We start from the raw sequence: 16,077 nt of genomic DNA, 5'->3' as shown, positions 1-16,077 counted from the left end.
CAGCCCTGTGAGGTATTAGAATCAAAGCTGGATGTAATTAAAGTGGCAAAAGCACATTTTATTCAGGAAGTTTTGAAGTAGAGGAAAAGAGATCTCAGTAGAGAGGTAGGCTCAATTCTGAATATAGAACAGACAAATGGGGATTTATAGCCAAGAGGAAGGGTCAGTGGTTGGAAAATTACTAAAAGGAAACATCAGGGGTGAGGGACGATTCTGGTTAAGCTGACTTGACAGGAGGATTCTTGCCAAAAGGAAGACCAGAGTGATTAGATGAAGGGTAGAGGATAAAGAATTTTGGTAACTAGAATGATCAGATATTGAGGATAAGGGGTTCTCTCTAAAATGGCTTAGTGAGATTCTTGCTACCACTAGGTGACATAGGCTTGACAAGAACAGACACCAAGTTTGAGGCCTAGAGAGCTTGGAGGAGCCTAACTAGAGTTAGGTTAGGGAGTGCATCTTTGTCAGAGGTAAGCACTTGTCATTTTACAGGTGAAGAAATTGAAAACAGAGAGACTAAGTTACTTGCCAAAGTCCTACATCTGTAAAGTGGAAGAACCCAGGTTATGAATCTTAATAAAACAGTGTAGCCCCCAAAGTCAAGTAGCTGTTCAGTGACAAAGCTAGAATTCATACCCAGTGATTATTTTTAGTCTGTCATACTGCCTTCTAAGTTTATAGAATGCTCTGAGCTCTTCCCAAATGTTAAATTGTGGTAAGCAAAGAAAGATCAGATAGAACGGTGTGGTATTCCTACATGTTTCAAATAAATTTGTTTGAGAAAGCACAAAGCTACATTGGGAGAGAATAATTCAAGCAGTACTTTTAAGAGAATAGGCCCATTTTCTGATCCTTTCATCCTAATGGCCACCACATTCATGGAAAGCCAAAGACGTTGCCAGGAACAGGAGTCAAAGACATTTATTAGTAAGAGCAAAGTGGAGTCAGTCCAAATATGTAAGTAATTTCTCTGCCAGATAATTGAAAGTCATTCTTGAATTGGAAGGAAGCAAATACTAACATACTAGTGTTGTTTCAAGTGATAAGAAAATGTTTTAATATGAATAATTAGAGTTGTATTCTTTGTTAGGGTTTTAAAATTCACTTAAGAAATACCTGAAGGGTGCCTGGGTGGCTCAGTCAGATGAGTGTCTCTTGGTTTTGGCTCAGGTCATGATCCCAGGATCATGGGATCAAGCCCTGTGTTGCTCTCTGCTGAGCATGGAGGCTGCTTAAGATTCTCTCTCCCTCTCTCCCTCCCTGTCTCTGTCTCTCTCCTCTCTCTCTCTCTTTCTCTCTCTCTCCCTTTTTCTCTCCCTCTCTCTCCCTCTTTCTCTCTCTTGCTCTCTCTCCTCCCCTCATCTTCCCTGCCCCTCTCTCTTGCTCATGCTGTGCTCTCTCAAAAAAAAAAAAAAAAAAAAGGCAAAGAAATACCTGTGGTAACAATTAGGTATTTGTTAAAGCTGGCTATTTTCTTTTTTAATTTTTTTGAATGTTTATTTATTTTTGAGAGAGAGACAGAGCACGAGCAGGGGAGGAGCAGAGGGAGAAGGAGACACAGAATCTGAAGCAGGCTCCAGGCTCTGAGCTGTCAGCACACAGCCTGATGCGGGGCTTGAACCCATAAACAGTAAGATCGTGACCTGAGCTGAAGTCGGATGCTCAACCGACTGAGCCACCCAGGCGCCCAAAGCTGGCTATTTTCTTGATATATATTGTTAAATAAAGAATTTTGCCAGCATGCTTCTTAGAATGTTGTGAACAAAATAGGAAAAGAAAGACTACTGGGGCGCCTGGGTGGCTCAGTCGGTTAAGCATCCGACTTCAACTCAGGTCATGATGTCTCAGCTTGTGAGTTGAAGCCCTGCGTTGGGCTCTGTGCTAACATCTCAGAGCCTGGAGCCTGCTTCAGACTCTGTGTCTCCCTCTCTCTCTGCCCCTCCCCTGCTCGCTTTCTGTCTCTCTTTCAAAAATAAATAAACATTAAAAAAAAGGTTTTTTTTTTAAAGAAAAGACTACTGAGCTAATGCTTAGTTTCATTGGTACTTTGAGGTATAAGATACAGTTTTCATGGAAATTTTTAAAGGAATTTTTCTTATATTGAAAGCAGTATTTTCTTCACATATTAAAAAAAAATAGGGCTGCTACTTAATAGGAGGGAAGATGAAGCATCTACCTAGTGTTTAAATATCACATGGATGTGTTTCCTCATGTAGTATTCTCAAGACTGCCTGTAAATACTTTTTAGTTGCTTCTGAATAATAACCGTAGGCCTAATTTCTTTTAAAGCAGAATTGTATTGCTTGAAACTATTTTGTCTCTACTCTCCTTAAAGGAAATGAACATCTACCAAACAAAGTGGAATACTGAAGCCTACTCAGTTTCATAGCTGGTGTAGAAATTACTGAATTACTGAGGAAATATGAACTGAAAGTCTAGGATCTGTTGTATAATCTTCTTTCCTTCTCAGTGATGAATACATAAACAGTCCATGACTTAAGATGGTTCAGTTTAAAGATTTTTCGACTTCCTGATGATGTGAGAATGATATTCCTTCAGTAGAAACCATACTTCATGTTTTGAATTTTAATCTTTTCCCAGGCTAGCAATGTGCAATATGATACTCTTCATGATGCTGGGCTGTGGCAGCGGCCACAGCTCTCAGTCAGCCATGCAGTCACAGGGGTAAACAACCAACACATGGAAATGTTCTGTTTCTCACTTTCAGCAGAGTGTTCAGGCAGTTACATGAGATATCCAACACTGTGTTATAAAATAGGCTTTGTGTTAGATGGTTTTGCCCAACTGTAGGCTAATGCAAGTGTTCTGAACACAGTAGATTAGGTATATTGAACCCATTCTTGACTCGATATTTTCAACTTCTCATGGGTTTATTGGGATGTAACCCCATTGTAAATAGAGGAAGATCTATATGACTAAGTATACTTCCTTCCTCAAGAACTGAAAAAACTTGATATCTGAAATCAGGGTTTTTTAATCTTTCATTAAACCTTCTGTTGCAGAAAGTACAGTGTCTCCACCTCGAGAGCTACATCCATCTCTGCTCAATTTAATCAAGTCTTCTGACAGTAGGAATTTCAAAAGCACCATCTTAGTGAATGGCACTATATTGTGCTGAGGGAGAGAATGTAGGCTTTACAGCTAAGTGGACTAAGACTAGGTTAACTTAGTCACTTGCTAATTATGTCACCCGGAGAAAGTGACTTAACTTCTTAGAGGTTATAAAATTGAGATAGGGGCGCCTGGGTGGCTCAGTCGATTGAGCTTCCAACTTCAGCTCAGGTCGTGATCTCACGGTCTGTGAGATCGAGCCATGTGTGGGGCTCTGTGCTGACAGCTCAGAGCCTGGAGCCTCCTTCAGTTTCTGTGTCTCCCTCTCTCTCTGACCCTCCCCCATTCATGCTCTGTCTCTCTCTGTGTCAAAAATAAATAAACATTAAAAAAAATTTTTTTAATTGAGATAATAATTCCTACCTCAAATTTATTATGAGGATTAAATTGTGTAAATATAGCATAATTGATGGTAGTTGGTTATTAGTATCCTTTCCATGATCTGTGATGAAAGTGTGAAAAAATTCACACGTAAAATATTAGGAAAGGGGTTGCAACTACAGACATGGAGGAATTCAAAATAATTATGAGTAGATATCTGGATAAAATGCACAGTTTATTTTTAGGACATTATAAATTAGCAAAATAAATGCAGGAAAACATAGAAAATAGAAATTATAGATTAAGGACAGCTTTCCTTATTCCTGTGGTTCTTGTTGAAGTGTCAGACCCAAATGTTTTCACAAGTGAAACCTTTCAAAACTTTGAGGAACAGTTTGTGCCATTTAAAGTGTTTCAAAACTTAAAAAAAGAAAGCATCTTTTTTCTTTTAAAAACCTGCATAATTCAGAGAAAGATATTCCTCAGTAAAACTGTATAACCCAGTCTTACTTACCTACAAAGATTCCAAATAAAACATTAGGAGCTAGAACCCACTGGAATATTAAAACAATAATATACCATGACTGAGATACTTTAGGGATAGTTTACCATGTCACCAGACTGGAGGAGAACAGCCATGTGATCATCTCAGCAAATGCCAAGGAGACCCTGACTAATTAAGAAATATATATATATATTTGTAAGGATCCATCTTAAATATAGAAGTACTATATTTTTTATACACAGACACAGCTATCATGACTAAAGGTGAAATATTATAAACATTCTCATGGCACCTGGGTAGCTCAGTCGGTTAAGCATCCAACTCTTGGTTTCTGCCCAGGTCATGATCTCACAGTTTGTGAGTTCGAGCCCTACATTGGGCTCTGCTCACAGCATGGAGCCTGTTTGAGATTCTGTCTCTCCCTCTCTGTGCCTCTCCTGCTTGCTCTCTCTGTCTCTCTCTCTCTCAAAATAAAATAAACTTAAAAAAAATTGTTTTGATAAATAAAATCTGGACTAACAAAGATATCTGTCATCATCACTATTATTTAACATTCTTCTATTATTCTTATGCAAGAAATGAAAGAATATTAAAAATTTCTAAAGCAGGAATAAAAATTAAATGTCAAAATTTATAAATAGTGGTTGTAATGTTATCACTTTATTTTCCTTTTTGTGAAATTTTTATGCTGAATGTATAATCTTTCTATAAACAAGAAAAACAGTTGTTTTCATTTAAAAAAAATTAAAAGGCCTGCTGGAAGCCTAGGCCTCTGGGCCTGAGAGGGGCCCTGCGACTGGGAGCCGGAGGTGGGGGTGGTTGGCATCCAAGGGAGTATAGTGAGTGTCATAGGGCAGGGACGCCCCGAGTCCCCGAGATAGCCCCCAATGAGTTCGTGGTATCTTCCTTATATGATCAGGCCCTATTGCTGGTGTCACCACTAACCCAGAGCCTGAGAAGATTATGAAAATGTGTCTGGCAAAGTGGGGCTGGGGACCGGGACCGGGAGAGATTAGGGGCAGCAGGTAGGCTGGAGATGAGGGAGCTTTAGGGAGGCCTCTGCAGCTGTAACTGTGAGACCTGGTCAATGATGACGTGACCACTGCGCAATCTGAGTTCTAGGAACCTGGTGATGGAATGTGCTCAGAGCGGACTGAGACCGGGCAAAAAGATATTAATAATAATTTAAAAAAATTAAAAGGCCTGAACTATATTTCTGAAGCTCTTTTAGCTCCTTTTTTTTTTTTTTTAAGTTATTTTGAGAGAGAGAGCATGAGCAGGGGAGGGACAGACAGAGCTAGAATCCCAAGCAGGTTCCCTACTGTCAACACAAAGGCTGACCAGAGGCTTGATCTCCTGAACCTTGAGAGATCATGACCTGAGCCGAAATCAAGAGTCGGAGGCTTAACCGCTGAGCCACCAAGGCACCCTGCTTTTAGCCCCTTATATTTTATTATTCTAATAGAGCTATTTGCCAGTACATAGCTTCTTGGCACTCATTATTTCATTTTGTATCTGATATCAACCCTGAAAGGAAGTAAAACAGATACTATTTATTATATTTTTTTAAAGCTAGGAAGCTTAAATTGCCTGACCCAGGTCACATGGCAGAAGTAGCAAAACCAGAATTCTCTGTCCCTGAATATACTCCTTTTTACACACTAAAAAGTTATATTTCCAACAAGGCAGCATGATGTATTGCTGTGATTCTCAAACTTTAGTATGTATATGAATCACCATAGATTGTTACTTAAAAATGCTTTATTCTCAGGCCCAACTTCAGTTATTTTTAGTAGGATTAGGATGATGACTCCAAAATTTGCCTTTTTAACATGTGCCTCATGTTGTTTCTGCTGACCACACTTAAGTAAATACTAGTAGAATTTAAAGAATAGAAATTATAAATGGATATAGTGTTGAGGAAATATGGAAACTACTGAGTTTGGATATTGCTTCCTCCTACTGTACTGTTTAGGAGATCTTGGACAGCCAAGCAATGAATGGTAGGGAAGCAATAGAACATATTAAATGAGAACATGGGCTTTGGATTAGTACCTTGGACATGTTACCTGATAACAGCAGTCCCCGTTTCATAAAAAGGCTCTAAGGAAATAGCTGTAAAGTTCCTTAGGGAGGAATGAGAAAGCAGGGCAGAGACAGACCAAAAGAGTTATTACTCTAATGGAAGTCTCAACAACAACCCAAAAAACTCCAGAAAGTATCAAGGATTCTTTACTGAGAAAAAGATTTTATGTTTTTCCATCAGCTTTTATTCTGCTTAAAGTAATTAGAGACTGTTTAAACTTTTTATTTTTAATTAAATCTCAAAGCGTATTGATGACTACAATTGATTAGATGGTTCCTAGAATAAGTATTTGGATAGATGTTTCAGAAGTACTGGTAAAGTTTGAAATAATACAGGTTTTGCTCCTAACATTTAATTAGACAGAAAAGGTAATTTGAAAGAAAAGGTATTTGAAAGAAAAGAAATGAAGGTTTCTATAAAAAGGCATTACAGTCTTGGACTGTTTCACTCTGAGACTAAGAATTGTTTCAGATGGCATTTTTAGATCTGATATGTTATACTAGTATAGAATGTTGGCAAGTTGTATGGAAAATGGTGGAAAAGATTTTGGCATTCCCTCTCTCTCTAGGCATGCCTCATATTATATATATTCTCACTTCTTTTTAAATTTGTTAATTAGCCATAATGTAGAATATATATTGTTTTTATTTTTTACATTTCTAGATTCCATTTTTGTGATCTATATTCTTTATTCAACTCTAATTACTGTACCCTACTATTATTGCTGCTAAAACCTTATCCAATCTTATTTCCATTTTTAATTGACTATAACTTTAGCTTGTGTTTATGACTTGATTTTTTCCAGTTCAATTAAGAAAAAAGTTCCTAGTCATATGAATGTACTACCTGAAGCTTTCTTACAGCTTCATAAAATAAGCACTTGAGACCTTGTCAAAAGTTTATAGGATCCACGGGGAACCTGGGTGGCTCAGTCGGTTGGGCATCTAACTTCAGCTCAGGTCATGATCTCCTGGTTCGTGAGTTCGAGCCCCACATCGAGCTCACTGCTGTCAGCCTGTCATCACAAAACCTGCTTCCCATCCTCTTTCCTCCTCCCTCTGCCCCTCCCCCACTTGTGCTCACCCTAAAATAAATACTTTTTTAAAAAGTTTATAGGATCCTTATATTGCCTCTTTTTTTTTTTTGAAAGCCAGAGAGAGTAGGGACAGAGAAAGAATCTCAGACAGGCTCCACAGAGCCCAACACAGGGCTTGTCATGACCTGAGCTAAAATCAAGAGTTGTATGCTCAACTGACTGAGGCACCCAGGTGCCCCAGGATCCTTATATTTCTTTGTAAAGTGATTATGGTTGATACTATTCCATTTACTTAATAAATGAAACTGTGTCTCTTCGTAGGAGAAAAGGCAGAAACACATAATTTTATCCACTCCAGAAATATTGTTATTTGGTTGTACTACTAAATGAGTTTGGAAAGGCAGCAATCAATCTTAATCACTGAAGAGATCCTTTTATTATTGACAAGCCAATAAATAAGAATTACAACAAATAGTAAATTGAATATAAATACAACTTAGTAGTTGAATTGCCTTCTTGTTTACCTCTGTCACATCTATTTTATTCAACATTTATAAAACACCTAGAGTGTTTTAGACTGTGTTTGATGCTAGACATGTATAGATGAACACGACATATCTTTTAAGACTCCTTCTGGAGCTCCTAGTTTCATAAGGGAGGACAACAAAATAGAACGCAAATTATCAGTATTATGTAATGTACTGAGGTGGTTCACAAGAGGGAGTGGTTAACTCAGTAAGGGTTTTAGACAAACAGCCAAGTTATATTTTTTAATTAAACTTTTTATTTTGAGATAATTATAGATTCACATGTAGTTGTTAGAAATAATAGAGAGCTCAGGGAGCCTGGTTGGCTCAGTTGGTTAAGCATCTGACTTTAGCTCAGGTCATTATCTCACGGTTTGTGAGTTCAAGCCCCGCGTTGTTGGGCTCTCTTGCTGACAGCTCAGAGCCTGGAGCCTGCTTTGGATTCTCTGTCTCCCTCCCTCTCTCTCTGTCTTCCCAGGGCTCCCCTGCTTGTGCTCTGCCTCTCTCTCAAATATAAATAAACATTTAAAAAATGTTTTTAAAAATAGTAGTCCATGTAACCTTCATACAGGTTCTCCAATGATATTACGAAAGTATGTACAATATCACAATCAGGATATTGACATTGATACAGACTAGTACAGAAAGTTTCTATCACCACAAGGATCCCTCATATTACCTTTTTGTCTTCCCTCCTACCCCCACTTTCTCCCACCCCCCTAGCAATCCATTTAATAATTTTATCATTTCAAGAGTGTTAATATAAATGGGATCATATAGTCCTTTTGAGATCTGCTTTTTTTCACTTAGCATAATTCTCTGGAGATTCATCCAGGCTGTTGCACAAATCAAACTTGTTCCTTTTTATTGCTAAGTAGTGTTTCGTGATGAGAATGTACTATAGTTTAACCATTCACCCACTGAATGACATGTTGTTTCTAAGTTAGTTCAGGCTGTTATGGACATAGCTGCTATAAGCATCCATATACAGGTTTTGATGAACATAAATTGTCATATCTCTGTGATTAATCCCCAAGCGTGTGGTAGCTTCATGTTTAAGAAAAACTACGAAACTGTTTTCAGAATGGTTGTACCATTTTACATTCTCATCAGCAATGTATGAGTGGTCTGGTTTCTCTGCATCCCTGCCAGCCTTTGTTGATGCCACTTTTTAAAATTTTAGCCGTTCTGATAGGTGTGTGATGATATCTTATTGTGGTTTTAATTCTGTTGCACATCTTTTCATAGGCTTATTTGGTATGTATATCCTCTTCTGTAAACTGTCTCTTCATGTCTTTAGCCCATTTTTGAATAGGATTGTTTGGTTCTTTATTGAATTATTAGAGTTCTTTATATTTCAGATACTAGCACTTTGTTAGATAACATTTACAAGGATTTTCTTTCTAGTATTTTTAATGATTAATGGGCCTGAGTTTTTAGTAGAGTTTTAGATTTGCGGAATAATTGAGCAGATAGTACGTAGAGTTCCCTATACCCGCCCCACCCCGTCCCATCTCATTGTCATACAGTTACCTCGGTCATTAACATCGTGTATTACATTAAAATTAACTTTTTATGTTGTAGAGTTTTGCGGGTTTTGAAAAATGCATAATGATACATATCTACTGTAACAGTTTCATATGGAATAGTTTCATTATCCTAAACATCCCCTATGTTTCACCCATTCATCTCTTTCTTTCCTCCTTCTTCCCCCTGAGCAACCACTCATCTTTTTACTATCTCTACAAATGTGCCTTTTCCAAAATGTCCTGTTGTTGGAGCCATACAGTGTGTAGCCTTTTCAGATGATTCCTTTCACTTAGCAGTAGGCATCTAAGGTTCTTCTGATGTCTTTTTGTGTCTTGATAGTTCATTTCTTTTTATCGCTAAATAATGTTCTGTTGTACCACTTTTGTTCATTCATTTGTCTGCTAAAAGGCATCTTAGTTGCTTCCAGTTTTTCATAATTATGAATGAATCTGCTGTAAATGTGTGCTGGTTTTTGTGTGGTCATAATTTTTCAACTTAATCTAGGTGTACAGTTATGATAAGGCTATGTTTAGTTTTTTGTAAGAAACTGCCAAACTGTCTCCCAAACTGGCTGTACCATATTGCTTCCTATCAGCAGTGCGTGAGAGTTCTTGTTGCCTGCACCATGTCAACATTTGGTAGTCAATTTTTGGGGTTTTAGCCAGTCAGTTAGGTGCATAGTGGTATCTCATTGCTGTTCTACTTTGTAATTTCCTTTTTTTTTTTTTTAACTGTTTATTTTTGAGAGAGAGAGAATGTGAGCAGGGGAGGGGAGGGGTGGAGAGAGAGGGAGACACAGATTCCAAAGCAGGCTCTAGGCTCTGAGCTGTCAGCACAGAGTCTGATGTGGGTCTTGAGCTCACACACTGTGAGATCGTGACCTGAGCTGAAGTCGGACGCTCAACCGACTAAGCCACCCAGGTGCCCATCTACTCTGTAATTTCCTAATGACATCTGATGTTGAACATCTTCTCATATACTTATTTGTTATATGTGTATCTTCTTTGGTCAGGTGTTTGTTCAGACCTCTCCGCCATTTTTTAATTGGGTTATTTGTTTCATTATTGTTGAACTTTAAGAATTCTTCGTATATTTTGGATACAAGTCACTGGGTAGTATCTGCAGATATTTTTTCCCAGTCTGCAGCCTGTCTTTTCATCCTCTTAACATGGTCTTACACAAATCAAAAGTTTTTAATTTCTATGAAGTTAAGCTTATCAGTTTTTCCTTTACAGATCATGCCTTCGGTTTCAAGTCCAGAAACTCTTTGCCTAGCCCTAGATCCTGTAGGTTTTCTGTGTTTTTTTTCCTAAGAGTTTTATGTCTTATTTGCAAGTTTGTGATCCATTTTGAGTAAATTTTTACATAAAGTGTATGACAGATTGAGGTTCGTATTTTTGCCTATGGATGTCTAATTGCCCCAGCACCTTTTATTCAAAGGGCTATTTTTCCTACATCAAATTGCTTGTGTGCCTTTGTCAAAAATTAGTTGGGCATATTTGTGTGAGTCTATTTCTGAGCTCTCTATTCTGTTCTATTGATCTATGTATAAGCGTAAGGGGTACAGTGTGTTACTTTGATGCATTTATATATTGTAATATGATTGCTGATACAGCATGATCACATATAATTATAGTACGATATTATTGTCTGTTGTTAGTTCCATGGTTAAATTTATAAGTATTTTATTTTATTGTTTTAATGCCATTATGGGTGGGTTGATTTTCCTTATTTCTTTTTCAGATGTTTCATCATTAGTGTAAAGAAATGCAATTGATTTGTATATGTTGATTTTGTATCCTGCTGATTTATTGGAATCATTGATGAATTCCAACTGTTTTTTGACTGTTGGGAGTTTTCTTTTTCTTTTTTTAAGTTTATTTATTTATTTTTGAGAGAGAGAGAGCACACGAATGGGGAGAAGAGGTAGAGGAAAAGAGAATCCCACGGGGATTCAATCCGGGGCTCAATCCCACGACCCTGAGATCATGACCTGAGCTGATATCAAGAGTTGGATGCTGGGGCACCTGGGTGGCGCAGTTGGTTAAGCGTCCGACTTCAGCCAGGTCACGATCTCGCGGTCCGTGGGTTCGAGCCCCGCGTCAGGCTCTGGGCTGATGGCTCAGAGCCTGGAGCCTGTTTCCGATTCTGTGTCTCCCTCTCTCTCTGCCCCTCCCCCGTTCATGCTCTGTCTCTCTCTGTCCCACAAATAAATAAACGTTGAAAAAAAAAAAAAAAAAAGAGTTGGATGCTTAACTGACTGAGCCACCCGGGCACTTCTCCTGGATTTTCTGTATAGAGGATCATATCATCAGCAAATAATGACAGTTTTACTTTTTCCTTTCTAATTTTGGATGCCTTTTATTTCTTTGTCTTGCCTAATTGCTCTAGCTAAGACTTTGAGTACTGTATTGAATAGGAGTGGTCAGAGTGGACATCCTTGCCTTGTTCCTGATCTTAGGGGAAACACTTTCAATTTTTCTCCATTGAATGCAATGTTAGCTGTGGGTTATGTTGTATATGGCCCTTATTATATTGAAGTCTGTTATCTTCTATACCCAGTCTGTTAAAGAGTTTTTGTCATGAAAGGATGTTATATTTTGCTTTTTCTGCATCTGTTGAGATGATGTGATTTTTATCTTTCATTTATTGATATGTATATTATCTTAATGATTTGTATATGTTGAACCATCCTTACAAGCCAGAAATAAATCTCACTTGGTCATGATATATAATCCTTTTAATGTGTTTGTGAATTCAGTTTGCTAATATTTTGTTGACAATTTTTCATCTATTCATCAAGGATATTGGTCTATAGTTTTCTTGTGGTGTCTTTATCTCATTTTGGTATCAAAATAATGCTGGCTTCTTAGAATGAGTGTGGAAGTGTTTTCTCCTAGATGTTTTGGAAGTTTGAGGAGCATCAGTATTAATTCTTTGAATGTTTGGTAGAATTCTCCAGTGAAGCTCTCTGGTCCTGGAGTTGGCTGTGTTGGGAGTTTTTGATTACTCATTCAGCCTCTTTACCCGTTATTAGTCTGTTCAGATTTTCTATTTCTTCCTGATTCAGTCTTGGCAGGTTGTATGTTTCTAGGCATGTTTCTGCATTATGTAATTTGTTGGCATAAAATTGTTCATAGTAGTCTCTTATGAGTCTGTATTTTTATAGTGTCTGTTGTAAGGTCTCCTCTTTCATTTCTAGTTTATCTGAGTCCTCTTTTTTTCTTAGTATAACTAAAGGTTTGTCAATTTTGTTTATTTTTTGAAAGCCAGCTTTTAGTTTTATTGATCCTTTGTATTGTTTTTCCGGTCTTTATTTCATTCATTTCTGCTCTGATTTCTTATTATTCCCTTCCTTTGAACTAACTTTGGGCATAATTTCCCCTTTTTTTTCCTAGTTCCCTGAGGTATAAATTTAGATGATTTATTTGAGATCTTTCTAATGTTTTAATATATGCATTTGTTACAAATGTTCCTCCCCAAACTGCGTTTTGCTTTAACCCACAATATTTGATATGTTGTATTTTCATTTTCAGTTGAGATAATTTTTTATTTCCCTTTTGATTTCTTTTTTGACCCAGTAGTTGTTTACAAGTGTGTTACTTAGTTCCACATATTTGTAGATATTGTTACTTACCTCTTGTTGATTTCTAGTTTCATACCATTGAGGTCAGAGAAGAAAATTGGCATGATTTTGGTCTTCTTAAATTTGCTATGATTTGGGAGTGCCTGGGTGGCTCAGTTGGTTGATCTTCCCTGTCTGAACACTGTCTTAAAGGAATTCTACCTGTCTGTCCTATTACCATTTTCTTTTTTCTTTATGTCACTTTTCACTGTGTGAAATTACCTTATTGTATATCTGATAGTTGTCTATGCCCATTAAGTAGTAAGCTTCATGGGGGCAGGAAATTTGTTCATTAATGAATAAGATTTACTACCATGTGCATGTAGTAGGTGCTCACTCACTGGATGGATGGGTGGATGGATGGATGGATGGATGGATGGCTGGTTTCTACACTGTTTGACATGGCTCTCTCTCTCTGCCTCATAAACCTATTTAACTCAAGATTGTTAACTTTCAAGACTCCACTCAAGTAGTACCTCCTTCAGGAAGTTTTTCCTGGCTGTTACCCCTCCTGAAAGCCTGGTTTATTGATTGATTTCCTCCACTATGCACAGTTCTACATTTGTACTTACGTGCTGTGTTTTTATTTTATAACTCTTTTCTTTTACACTTAAGCCCTTAATAGTTCGTCACTATATACATCCCCATTCTCTAAAATATACCTGGAACCCAGTAGACATTCACCATATGTTTGTTGAATATAGAAATAAATTTGTCTTTTGAGTTAATCTTATAACTATATAGTAAACAATGCAGCTTATAGTAGACATTAAACATTTGTTGCATGAAAAAATGAATTCCTCTGTACTATTTTTTATTATAAAAACAATGTAGCAGTATTAAAGACTTGTTTAAGTTTTCTCTAAAATGTCACTACCCTAATAGCAACTATTTTCCTTAGCCCACTTTTTTCTTTTTCTTCTTAATTATACAAGTAAAACATGGATGTGTATATATCACTATAAAAATAGAATTCAGAAAATTCAGAAATGCCTGAAAGTGACTCCCCTTAATAATCTTCCTTTATCAGGGATAGACACCTCTGTATTTTTCTACAAACATAATTTTATATACAGAATGAAGTAATATGTGTATAGTATTTAAATTCTGTTTTTCACAGACCATAGAAATGTTTTTAATATTACTTCATGGTTTTATAGAACTGCCTTTTCATTTTAGAATTGAGATGGACATAGAGAAAGCTGACTAGTACAAAAAAGTTCCTGGGATAAAGATTCCTATTTCTAGTTTCCTCATTTATCCGTAGACCTAATGATTTCCTTTTTTTTCTTTAATTTTTTTAACGTTTATTTATTTTTGAGAGACAGAACATGAGCAGGGGAGGGCAGAGAGAGATGAGGACACAGATTCCAAAGCAGGCTCCAGGCTCTGAGCTGTCAGCACAGAGCCCATCGTGGGGCTGTGAGATCATGACCTGAGCCCAAGCCCGATGCTTAACTGACTGAGCTAACCAGGCACCCCTAATGATTTCCATTTTTGTCTCAATCATTTTAAGATTATGGATTCTCTATAATCACAGAGTTGGGAAGAGGCAGAGTCTGGATTCAGACCCAGATTTTCTCACTTCAAATCCAGTTATCTTTCCACTTACTATCTCTCGAAATTTAAGCTTTCTTAACTATAAAACAGGAATAATAATGTCTTCTTGCCTGTTCTGAGGATAAATATGATAATCACCTAAGAAGGTATAATACATGTGACCTCACATTTTAACTAAAACAGGGGAGCCTGGGTGGCTCAGTCAGTTGAGCATCCAACTCTTGATTTTAGATCAGGTTATGATTCCAGGGTTGTGGATTGAGCCCCATGTCGGGCTCTGAGCTGAGCGTGGAACCTGCTTAAGATATTCATTCTCTCTCTCTCTCTCTCTCTCCCTCTCCCTCTCCCTCTCCCTCCCTTTCCCCCCCACCTCTCTCTCTCCCTCTCCCTTTCCCCCCACCTCTCTCTCCCCCCCCCCCCGTTTCCCTCTCCCTTGCTCACACACTCACTGTGTCTCTAAAATTAAAAAGAAACAGGGGCGCCTGGGTGGCGCAGTCGGTTAAGCGTCCGACTTCAGCCAGGTCACGATCTCGCAGTCCGTGAGTTCGAGCCCCGCGTCGGGATCTGGGCTGATGGCTCAGAGCCTGGAGCCTGTTTCTGAATCTGTGTTTCCCTCTCTCTCTGCCCCTCCCCCGTTCATGCTCTGTCTCTCTCTGTCCCAAAAATAAATAAACGTTGAAAAAAAAATTTATAAAAAAAAAAAGAAACATACATACACACTAAAGATCAAGGAAGTATTATATCTATTAATTTTTAGAGAACCATATTAATCTTACAGTTTAGTGTTTTGATGTTTTAGGTTATGGGACTAAAACTGGATTTGCTAGATGCCAAACTCGTTCATAACTCAGCTTGCCTGTGTAGGTTTGGGTTTTGAAAACAGTGTCCAGTCTATTTTGTTTTTTAATTTAATTTCAGATTAAAAACCAGTAAACTGTTATCAGAGTAGAAAGATTTTGGTTGAAAAGAACACCATTCACTTTCTCTTAACACAGTCCCACTTTTTTCATTTTTTAAAATACCTTCCCTGAAAAAAAAAATACAATAAAACCAAATGTCTTTCCTGAAACGTGGTTCAGGATGATTTTCATATGTAATTTTCCTGGTTTCTCTCTCAGCACTTTTCCTAACATGTTATTTTGTTTTATCCCTTTTATGATAATGATGGGTACAAAACCCTAAGAAGCTTGTTTTTATTTGTTTTAGATTCAGTAGATACCATTGCCATAAATATTTCCAGCATGAATTATGCTTCTAACATGGTGGGTGTATAATAGAAGCTCAGGGTAGAATAGCAATGACTTGATTTTCTGTGATTCTGAACATCACTAAAGTGGGCTACCAGAGTTAGCCAAGAGAGAATTAGATGTAATTGCTTGCCTAAAGTGATAATATCTTTCTAGTGCATTCCCTGAATACCAATAAAGGCAGATGATTTCAGGGAAAAGCACTCCTCATTTGGGAGATGGGAAAGATCAAATAAGGGTAATAATTAAAAAGAGACCAAAATGTAACACATGTAGACTAGGTATATGCTAATCATTATTTGAAGAAGTAAAGTAAAACATTTCTTATTCCAAAATAATCTGTTGGAATACCTGCCTTTTAAAAAGTGAGTAAGGCCTTGTATGTGTTTCACAGAAATTTCATGGAAATAATATGAGCTTAGAAAGGAAAGAAACACTTGACCCATTATATCATTTTAAGAATTACACTCTAAGAATAGGACTTGTGTTTAAAAGCTAAGACATCAAA

General features: G+C 37.4%; 1 protein-coding gene and 2 non-coding genes across 3 annotated transcripts in view; all 3 read left to right on the top strand.

The window, feature by feature from the left end:
• XPR1 (xenotropic and polytropic retrovirus receptor 1) overlaps positions 1 to 16,077 on the top strand; it is a 218,546-nt gene that overhangs the window by 178,768 nt on the left and 23,701 nt on the right. The window lies entirely within an intron of this gene.
• On the top strand, positions 4,820 to 4,961 carry LOC122476642. Its single transcript, XR_006295566.1, has one exon.
• On the top strand, positions 5,040 to 5,120 carry LOC122476631. Its single transcript, XR_006295555.1, has one exon.

Source organism: Prionailurus bengalensis, chromosome E4, assembly GCF_016509475.1.
Source record: "Prionailurus bengalensis isolate Pbe53 chromosome E4, Fcat_Pben_1.1_paternal_pri, whole genome shotgun sequence".
Classification (NCBI taxonomy): Eukaryota; Metazoa; Chordata; class Mammalia; order Carnivora; family Felidae; genus Prionailurus; species Prionailurus bengalensis.
Note: the sequence above shows the minus strand (reverse complement) of the source record. Positions and strands in the feature narration are given on the sequence as shown.